The sequence below is a fragment of the Gasterosteus aculeatus genome, chromosome 12, assembly GCF_964276395.1.
Source record: "Gasterosteus aculeatus chromosome 12, fGasAcu3.hap1.1, whole genome shotgun sequence".
NCBI lineage: Eukaryota > Metazoa > Chordata > Actinopteri > Perciformes > Gasterosteidae > Gasterosteus > Gasterosteus aculeatus.
In genome coordinates, this window is record NC_135700.1 from 1,040,760 (window position 1) to 1,051,056 (window position 10,297).

Genomic DNA, 10,297 nt, shown 5'->3' on the forward strand with positions numbered 1-10,297 from the left:
TTACACTGTCGTTACATATCCTAAAAGTAATGCGCCTCTGTAATCTAATGTCAACATGCCACATGCCAACATGTAACATGGTGACAGTGACCATGGAAACATGTTGATGTTGTGTTCACTGTAATCACCATCTATCTTTTGTGTGTAAGCATGCTAACATTTACCAACTAGCAGTTAACACAGAGTCCAACTGAGGCTGATGGGAATATAATTGGTATCAGAATCAAAACCAGCTTTGTATGATTATGCATACATGGAATGTGACTTCTGTTAAATCTGTTCTCTATATAAAAAAACACAGTACATACACAACAAGGAATATACACAACAAGTTAAGAAAGGGGAATATACACAGTATATAATGTAAAAAAGTTGCGCAAGTTAGAGGTCTCCATTCCACGTACAACATAAGTGTTATACATTTAGACTGCTTTGATTTAGTAACATCCAAGATACTTAATGAATGCATGAATTCTTAGTAATAAAACACAATCCAGTAAGAACTAGACATTTTACAACAAAACAGGGAACAGATGGATAAGACAAAATAACAAACAGCTCAGTATTCACCGAAGTCTTACATTTGTTTAGTTTTTGTAGAAACCGAATTAGCTACTGCAGCCCAAGAGCAAATGAGCTCCTTGACAGTTGATCAAAAAATGAAAGGCTAATTAATTGTAAGACTTCACAAAACTAGACTGCCGTTCTCTGATTGGAGTGGAATAATTGTTTTTTAAGTTTGGTTTGTGTGTCTGTATATATGTGTGTGGCGCTAGTACAAACAAAAGTTCTGAATGGCCTGGCTTTCTCCCTCTGAATAAAAGAGCAAAGGAGGGATGAATAGGAGAAAGCAAAGTAAGAGAGGAGGCTGTGTGCTGCTCCGGCACGCAGCCTGTGAATTACCACAGCAGATGGTGTGTGTGCGTGTGTATGTATCCGTGTGTGTGTGTGTGTGTGTGTGTGTGTGTTTGAAACACAAAGGGCCCAGGAAGTGGCGGATGAGTGGCATGCAGAGGCGCGAGCCACAAGACCTCTTGTCAATCACAGGTCTTAACTGCCTGTCTGCCTGATCGGTTAGACACACTGTCTGCTGCTTCCACTGCCCGTCTCACTGCCATCCGTCACCAATGCAGACTCTGCCTGTTAAGATGTGTTTACGGACCCAGACCCAGGACAACCCTCTTTTTTAATCCAACAGGTAATTTATTGTTTGTGGCGGAGGAAAGGTAACAGGAATCAAACATGAAAAGTCATGTTGAGAGTTCCAGAAAAGCCAGCAGGAAACAGTCACGTGACGATGTATGCAATCCCGTGTGCTCTGCTCTGGTTCTACCCGGAAGGTGGACTTGGGGCTTCCGCGGCTAGAAGGCAGACAGGCAGGCAGGCAGGCAGGCTCGACACAGGAGCTGATGAGTTGCACAGCTGATCTCCGAGGAACAAGCTGGCAGACTTCTTCGGCCAGGTGAAACCTGAGGTTCGACGCTGCACGGCAGGAGTTTAGCAAAAAAGAACAGGATATTAATTTCAGAATCTCACAGGATGGAAAATGATTTGGGTGTAAAAATCACGGAGCCGGGAGATGAGACACAGCTGCGGCAACGGAGGAAGGCGGGGCAATGGGCGGGACTCGGAGGACACTAGTGGTGACACAGAAACACAAGCACATGGCAAAAGAAATACAAACAGGGGAACATCAACATAAGGAGAGATAATCAACGGACCAGAAAACGGATAAGCTCCGGATCCATAATCCAGGAGCGTAGAATCAGGAATATTTATTGTCAAAATAGGTTTTATAGTAAGACAATGAGACAATGGACAACAAGACAAATAACATGTGCAACAAAAATGCAAGAAAAATGGCATGTTCAATTTACAAATTTACAATTAACCCAGTAAAGGTCCTCCAGGCCATACCCACCCAAACTACAGGGTATTAGACCCCTGTCTTGCCGGCGGACATCCAGGCGACGTCGATGACGGCTTCAGAAGGGACACATGGAACACTGGTGGATCCTCAGGGATTGCAAGAGCAATCACAATTTAACTGTGAGTGGGTTGACAATTGAAGTAATGGGGAAAGGACCAATGTATCTGGGAGAGAGTTTCTTAGATTCAGTGCGCAGGGGTATGTCCTTAGCGGAAAGCCAGACACGTTGGCTGGGGAGGTATGTGGGGACGGGTGTGCTGCGGCGGTCGGCTAGCTGTTTGTTCCCGAAGTAGAACATCAGCGAAAATTGCTCTGAACATACGGGATGGCAATCGTCTTCCACAAGGATCAGCATAACTGTATTGTTATCCAACGAGGGAAATCCTGTGACAAAGTCCAGTGCCATGTGCGACCAGGGCATGTGGGGAACAGGAACCGGTTGTAGTAATCCAACACGAGGTCTGTGTGAGGCTCAAGATTTCGGTGGTCGGTCCACACAATGGAAGTGTGGACTGACCCCTCCAGCCAATGTCTTCAGTCCTCCAGAGCCAGTGACGCACGTACAGGTAAAGGGGGCGGTAGAAAAAAGCACACAGGCAGAGCTTAGAGTCAGGGGTTGAGTGTTGGGATAACACTGCCTTTACGCTGGTGTCGGAGGCGTCCCACTTGACCAAAAACTGGCGACTTTCGTCTGGCAGGGCGGGGATGGGGGCTGAAGTGAACCATTCCGTTACAGGCAGGCTTTGGGGATCCACGAAAATTCCACCGTAGGGGAGGTGAGTCGAGTTAGGGGCAACGCCGTCTGGCTATAGTTTCGAATGAACGGTAGAAATTTGCAAAGCCAAGGAACTCCTGGAGTTTCTTCTGGCTGGAGGGGATCGGCCACTCTGTGAATGAACTGGTGATGGAACCCTGTAGTTCGGCTCTCCGACGCTGCCGCATCCAAGTATCCAGTTGGATTGTGAGAGCAATAAGGTCCACTAGTGTTAGGCAGCCTCTAAAAGGCTAGCTCATCATTCCATCCGTCCCCAAGACTGTTGAGATAAACCCCCTTCAGCGCTCTCTCCCGGACTCTGGCCAATATACGAAAGTCTATTGAATGTTCAGTGGCACTGGCGGAAACCTGAGGGAGGCGGAGGAGGTGCTGCACAGCGTCCTGAGTCTGCGTAGGATGGACAGAACAAAACACTGATTGCCGAAAGGGACGAAAAGGACGCCAGCCAACTAAACTGCTGTTCATCGCTGTTATCAACCATTCGTTGTTAGCTGCTCACTCGCAACTGGCCAGTTAGTGGTTAAAAACGAGGACCGCCAGCCACTTGAACAGCTGTTCACCGCTAACACGCAAGCAACTGCCTGGCGAGTTAGCGTGTTAGCTGTTGTGGCTGCTAGTGTTTCCACCAGATTTAATACTAGTGCCTTGACCAACTTTGCAATAAATATTTTTCTCATCTAAAGTTAACGTGGGATTTTTCAAAACCAAAAATTATCCAAACCGCACACAGCTCATGTCTTGGGCACAAGTTGTGTTGGTGCATCTCTGGTCTCTCGTTATCTCTGCATAGCTCTTTTCCGTGTTTCTTCTTCTTGTGATGGCGGGTTCAAGGAACTTGTCTATTGGGGGGCTTTAATCTAAAAGCGAAGGTTTCCCTCAGCTCTTCATATGATTCCTTTTTTTCCAATTTCGATAACTGCCATATCACATCTTTTTATTACCACGCACTGCTTGAAATAGCATAATCTTTACAGTTATGCGCCCTTGTTGTCACTATCTCTCAGTACGATATTTTTACTGTGGTTTAGAATCCTCGCCAGTAATAGTCGTTGATTTCAAAATATACAATAGATTAAAGTCGTCACCATGATGTCAGTTTTCATATATTGCTAGTAATAATTCTTATAATCAATGTTTCAATCAACATTTTGTCTCTCAGTGTGCATCTCATTTGGCATATTGGGGCCTTCTTGGGTGGCAAACTCTCCTACATAACAGCTTGCCATGCTACCTCCAACAAAGCGGGTGGGAAGATTAGCAAAACAATTTTGTCAGCTCTGTTAGACAAACAGTTGATGCACAATGTAAGTGGGTGACATAGTTGGTAGTTGGTTTAGACCAGTTGTTTTCAATCATGTGCCATCAAGCACTACTTGGTTATAGGCTTTCATTGCAACCACAGTAATCTGATGACAAGTAAGTCATCAGTTATGGCCTCATCTACCGTTTAGAGCAGCAAAAAACACATAAGGCAGTTGGTCAGTCTCTAACTAGACCTCTGGGCAGCTATGCCTTTTCCAAATCTATTGCCTTATTTTGTCCCAGAAAAGTGGAAAAGGATCACAAAGGATTTCACTACTACTTGACAATTTTGCTAAAATTATCTTTTTTGTTACGCGTGCACCTGGCTGACTAGGCTGGGCGCACGACAGGACCACTGCAGGGACAACTACGATCAGATAGAACCACCACGGTAGGAGTCAGGACCAGGGTCCAGAAGGAACTACGATCTACGGAGACCTGCTAGGGGAGAAAGCACAAAAAAACCAGCCGGCTATAAATAAGATGAATTAGCCATGTGCATTAATAAAATGTGGATTATTGTAGAAAGAGAGCGTGAGAGAGGAGCTTGTTGTGTCCTAAGAAGTCCCCCGGCAGTCTAAGCCTATAGCAGCTTAACTAAGGGCTGGTTCGGGCTGACCTGAGCCAGCCCTAACTATAAGCAGAATCAAGGAGGAAAGTTTTAAGCTTTACCTTAAAAGAGCTGACCGAATCTGCCCCCTGGACTGAAAGTCTCCACAGTGTTGTAGGTTGCGTCACACAGGGTGATGTTGGCACGACATCCATAACCGTCTCCACTGTCCTTTGAGTGTTGGGCCTTAAGTTGTTTGGCCCGTCTAGGGCAGTGGTCCCCAACCTTGTTTACCTCACGGACCGTTTTCATGTCAGACAATATTTCGCGGACCGGTCAAGAATGTCCGGCGGTATAACAAAATAAAACATTTTACTGAAATGTTTTATTTTTCTGTGGTGCGGCCCAGTACCAAATGGCCCACGGACCAGTACCGGTCTGTAGCTGTGTCTCACAGTTTCTAACTGTTCTATGCAGATTCATCCCTGAGTGGTTTGAAACAGCTACCAAACAGAACTTGATTTCAATCCTGATCCTTTATTACTCTCCCCCAAAACCTTGTCCACACTCTCTTGTTCAAATATGATGAAAAAAGGAGTTGGTGAGGTAGTAAATTATTCTAACAGCGATAAAAGGATCTCCTTTTCATAGTATTATAAACCGCTGCAATGTTTTTGGTTATGATAAAACAAATTCATGGCTGTGTATTTCAGACTGGACTTTTACAATCAACCCTTATCCTGGTTGTCAAGTTCAATCTTGGCTTAGAATAAGTCAGGAAGCCTTTTACTTCTTTACAGTAATCACTGCATTTTGTCATATTTGAACCATAGCTGTACAGAGCTTTTCTAGTCGTCCGACCAAAGGTTGACATCTTGTTGTAACGTAAAGCACACAACAAGAGCAACAAGAGCAAACCTTTGTCTAGAAAATGTGGCTTCTTGCCTCACATAGCATTATTGTAAAATGTAAAAAAAATACTTCAGGAATTTGCCGTTATATTTCTTTTTGATCATGTTTATTTTTCGTGTGATTCATTTTAGAGCATTTTCTACTCTCTCATGGACCTATTATTTTTTATGAATATTATTTCATTTTCCCTTTTTTCTGTTTTTTAACCCCACTATTCTTAACTTGTTTCTTAATTTTTGTTTTTTATTTTGTTCATTTAACTTGTATGATGAAATTGAGAAAATGAGAACGGAGCACAAATTAATTGAAAATGAACTAAAGAAAACAAAAAGAACACAGCTCACAGATATTTGATTTGGTCTACTTGATCTGTAATCTATTTGCATTATAACAAGCAAAATAAATAATATACATAAATGCCTGTGTGCAGGATATGTGCATCACACACCAGTCTCTCCTTTACTTATGCGATATTTTAACAAACAAACAGCTTTATTATCGTGTCACTGGTGTTATGTTATGATCCAGGTTAGAAAATACATACTGTTCATCTGTGCGTCACTGTTTCAACACCGTATAGCCATTTGTTCTGGGGACTCCCCAGCAGAGATGAATCAAATATATTGCATAATCTGTAGGACCCACACACCTTTGTAATCTGATTTCCATCTTTTTTGCATGATTTGCATACTATTTGCATCCTGACCCTGAGCTGGCCTCGGCTGTATGGTACAACAGTGCAGGGAAAAGCCCAGTGGCTGTTACTTATTACACAACCAGGAAACAACAACAGCAGCTGGTCAAAAGGCCTCCAGCAACAGGGGCCGTAACCAAACCAGGGAGACTTTCCACCAGGCAGCTGAAATGAATTACCAACAGCTGTATTCACAGTTACTTGTGCAACAATCTATTCCACCTTTCTGACTCAAGCAAACTGCACTCTTTGAATTGTACATGTGTCTAATAGATGTCTAAAATTATTAGGCAGTCGATGTTAAACCGACCGCGGGTCATGTTCATAAATAAGGTTCATGAAACGTTGTTTGGACTGCATTTAAAAGTAAAACAGCAGTGTGCTCATTTGGGCTGAAAATGACAACACAGCGATACACGGCTTACTAGTAAACTTTCTGATTTAATGTATTCTCCTCTCCTCTACTAAACTTTGGCCATTTACCAAATATAAACTCACCGCATTTAAAGAAATCCCTAGAGATTAAACTGTTTAACTAAACTGACATGGCTTTCTCAACCACATATCACACAAACACTTCATTATTAACACACTTAATGGGTCCTTGACTGCAAAGCTGCACTAACTAGAACAGTGACTGCTGTCTCTCCTGTGAATGTCAAATACATTGACATGGCATGCCAAACGTGTCATGTGAAGAAGAATGTGGTCACTTCTGCAGTAACTTCCAGGATATGACCAACTCACGTTAAACAGAAGATTCCACATGTTCAAAGCAACAGCCCAGCAGCATTAACCTGCTGACCCAAACGGCAAGCAGATGAAAACAAAGGAGTCATTGCAGACACACATGGTGTAACACAGCCTATGCATCACCTCGAGTGCACGCTCTGATAAGATAGCATTCATTCCTCTTGTGCTTGTTCCGTCTGTGTGTGAAAACGACAAGGAATGTGATATCCCCTCCCATCAAGCGTTCCCTCACTGTAGCAGACAGGCAACTTGTTGGCTAGTTCATTCCTGCCCATACAGGCACATTAGAGGACTGTGCCTACTAAACTTTAACTCTGACATGTGGGAATGGTTACTTTAAGCTGCTGGAGCAAACAAGGTGTCAGTGAAAACAGGTTCAGGACCATTTTGGACAACAAGGGCGGGACAAATTTACGAGGCAGGTTCTCTAAACAAAGACACTTTTAACGCTGTGATAAGGCACTCCTAAAAGTCTTCCATGCACAGACAGCATAGCACGCTGTCAGCGGAGGAATGCCTTTAATACAGGTTTAGAATAACAGACAGAAGGTTTGTCACTATGGGATTCTTTATTCCCACGTCTCAGACTGTTCATGGGCAAATTGTAGAAACCTTTTGACGGGGGACTTCTCCAACTTTTTATTTTTGGGCTACAGAGCACATCTCGTGACACGATTTCTATGCTAAGATGCAAGTGGCTATTTATGAAAAGGAGAATGTATGATTTCTTCTTCAAAACGCCGATTGGTCGGGTCAATGATCACTCAATTGTTTCAAATTTTTAAACCTATCTCAAACTAGTGAGAAAATATGAACACCCCACCTTTAATCCTGGAAAGACATGGTACCATGCTAGCTCCAATGCCTTGCTTAAAGATATAACTAAAATTCTTTATAAAGAGGTTATGGATGCTCTGCATAGGTCAGAGCTCAAGAGAAAATGTTTCAAACATGTCATGAGGGGGAAAAGGCCCACATCAAACACCATGCTATTCAAAGAGGCTTTTCTTTTCTTTTTAAAACTGAACAGTTTCTATCAAGACGATTGAATAATTTATTATCTAAAATAAAGGCTCTATATATACGTATGTTGCCACTTTTATTGTTATTCTACTACATACACTACAGCTATTATTATCAGTATCCATGTAATTTAACAAAAATGTATTTGTGTTACTAACCCATTCAAATATACCTAGAATGATGGAAGTAGCTCAGGAGCGGCAGGTGGTGTGGTGGTTAGCGCTGTCGCCTCTCAGCAAGACGATCCTGGGTTTGACTCCACCTAGCGGCCTTTAGGAGGCTGCATGTTCATCCCATGTCTGCCTGGGTTCTGTCCGGGTACTGTGGCTTCCTCCCACAGTCTAACGACATGCTTTGGGGATCAGGTTAATTGGTGACTCCAAATCGCCTGTAGGGATGTGAGTGTCCATCGTTGTCAGCCCTGCGATTGGTGTGCGACTGAAGCGGCTAATGGAGATGATTAACTGACAGTCTGACAGTTACTTCAGGCCCTTTTCTGCACATCTCTCTGTTCATCCTGTGCCATAACACCTGAAATCTTTATGTGATCCTGTGAGGTATCTCTCTCATTGACTGCTTTGCATTACAATAAGTTATTTATAGGACTGTCAATAGATTAAAAACAATTCATTAATTACACATTTGGAAATTCCTTGATGTTATTTTAAACACAAAATGACACACATGTGATCATCTTGGAGGCAGAATTCCACCTGGTGGAACATGTTGAACTAGCGACTCTTCCTGTTGTCCTCGTGCACTTTGCTCTCAACTCTCCATCATCTAACGGCTGCGTTTGAAGTGCCAACAATCTCCCCACATTTAGCAGGACGTTTTCAAACCACTGTCTTTTAGGGACACAGTGGTGGTCCTCTGCAGACAGGGTAACGTTAGATGTTGAGATGGAAGTAGCCTTGCAGCTAGCTTAGCCTAGCAGCTAGCTTAGCATAGTGGTGCGTTAAGTGGTCCGTTTGCCACTCAACCCCCTTCGGTTTGACACGTGGAGTTATTCCTCTGCACGGTTCTCTGCTGTATGTCACACCTATTTTTGTTTTAATTCCAATGCGAAAAGCTCTCTCCATCTTGATGTAACTGACTGCAGCTAGTGGCCATTTCGTTTCCGTGGTCAACTTTCGGTTTACTTCTGGTCAGGAAGTAAACCGGAAGTAAACAAATGTACGTTAACTACGTTAAAATATTTTGCTGCATTAATCTTGGAAACATTAATCTCATATATTATGTTGACAGTCCTAGTTATTTAACATACTGCTTCAGTTAAACATGTCCTTCGCTTAGTTTACTTTTAATTTAACATGTAGATCTCCATTTTTGTTTCTTTGGTGAGACGTCCGGCAGCAAACAGTATACTTTTTGGATCTCAAATACAAACTTGTCAAGTACAGTATGGCGTTATATTTGTGCCACAATCCTGAGCGCGTAATTGTAAGTTTTGAGCACAGAGAACTATGTTGTAGCAAAGAAAAACATATCCCGTGCGCGCAGTTTACTCAGGTGCCCTCTCCACAAACTGGTTTTCTGCGCGCAGGCAGCCGTTGCTGCGCTCGCTCCACCTCTTCATGTGCGCTCGCTCGACGGTTCACTCACGCGCTCGCTCGACTTGCAGCGGGGTGACATTTGTGCCACAAAACCAACCAATCAGAGAATTAAAGAAGGTCCATTGTGATTGGCTGTTGGTCTCCAATCACAACGCTAGTAGAACTACCTACAGCATCGCGGAAGCTCAGCGAGTTGTTGAAGTTTGCAGCATTTGTGCTAAATGCTAATGGCCTGGATTAAAACACGTGCTGTTCTCATCATTTGCTTCGGTCATGTCTGATGGTGGCTAGCCGGACTTCTAATATCACTCGTTTTCGTCTTCTTTAGGAAGCGTTGCGATTGGAGACCAACAGCCAATCACAATGGACCTTCTTTAATTCTCTGATTGGTTGGTTTTGTGGCACAAATGTAACGCTGCTGCAAGTCGAGCGAGCGCAGCGTGAAGAGGTGGAGAGAGCGCAGCAACCGCTGCCTGCGCGCAGAAAACCAGTTTGTGGAGACGGCACCTGAGTAAACTGCGCGCACGGAATGTTTTTCTTTGCTACAACATAGTTCTCTGTGCTCAAAACTTACAATTATGCGCTCAGGATTGTGGCACAAATATAACGCCATAGTACAGCAGCTGGTTTTGGTGGCCTTTGCCTGCAACATACTGTTAACGACTAACGTCAGTTTTGTGCCAGCGCATATTAGTTTACGCTTGTTACATATTATAAATTTGTTCTTAGGTTTTGGTACACAATTAAATGAGTTGTTCCGAACGGTTCGTAGCTTGGAGAACGGTTTCCGTTCAAATTAGTA

General features: G+C 43.3%; 1 long non-coding RNA gene across 1 annotated transcript; it reads right to left on the minus strand.

Annotated features, from left to right (window-relative positions):
• Positions 1-1,182: 1,182 nt before the first annotated feature.
• LOC144385325 (uncharacterized) lies at positions 1,183-9,486 on the minus strand. The gene is made up of 2 exons (XR_013451559.1): positions 1,922-9,486; positions 1,183-1,637 (listed from the first exon to the last, which is right to left on the minus strand). It is a non-coding gene; the product is annotated as an uncharacterized LOC144385325 (long non-coding RNA).
• Positions 9,487-10,297: the final 811 nt, after the last annotated feature.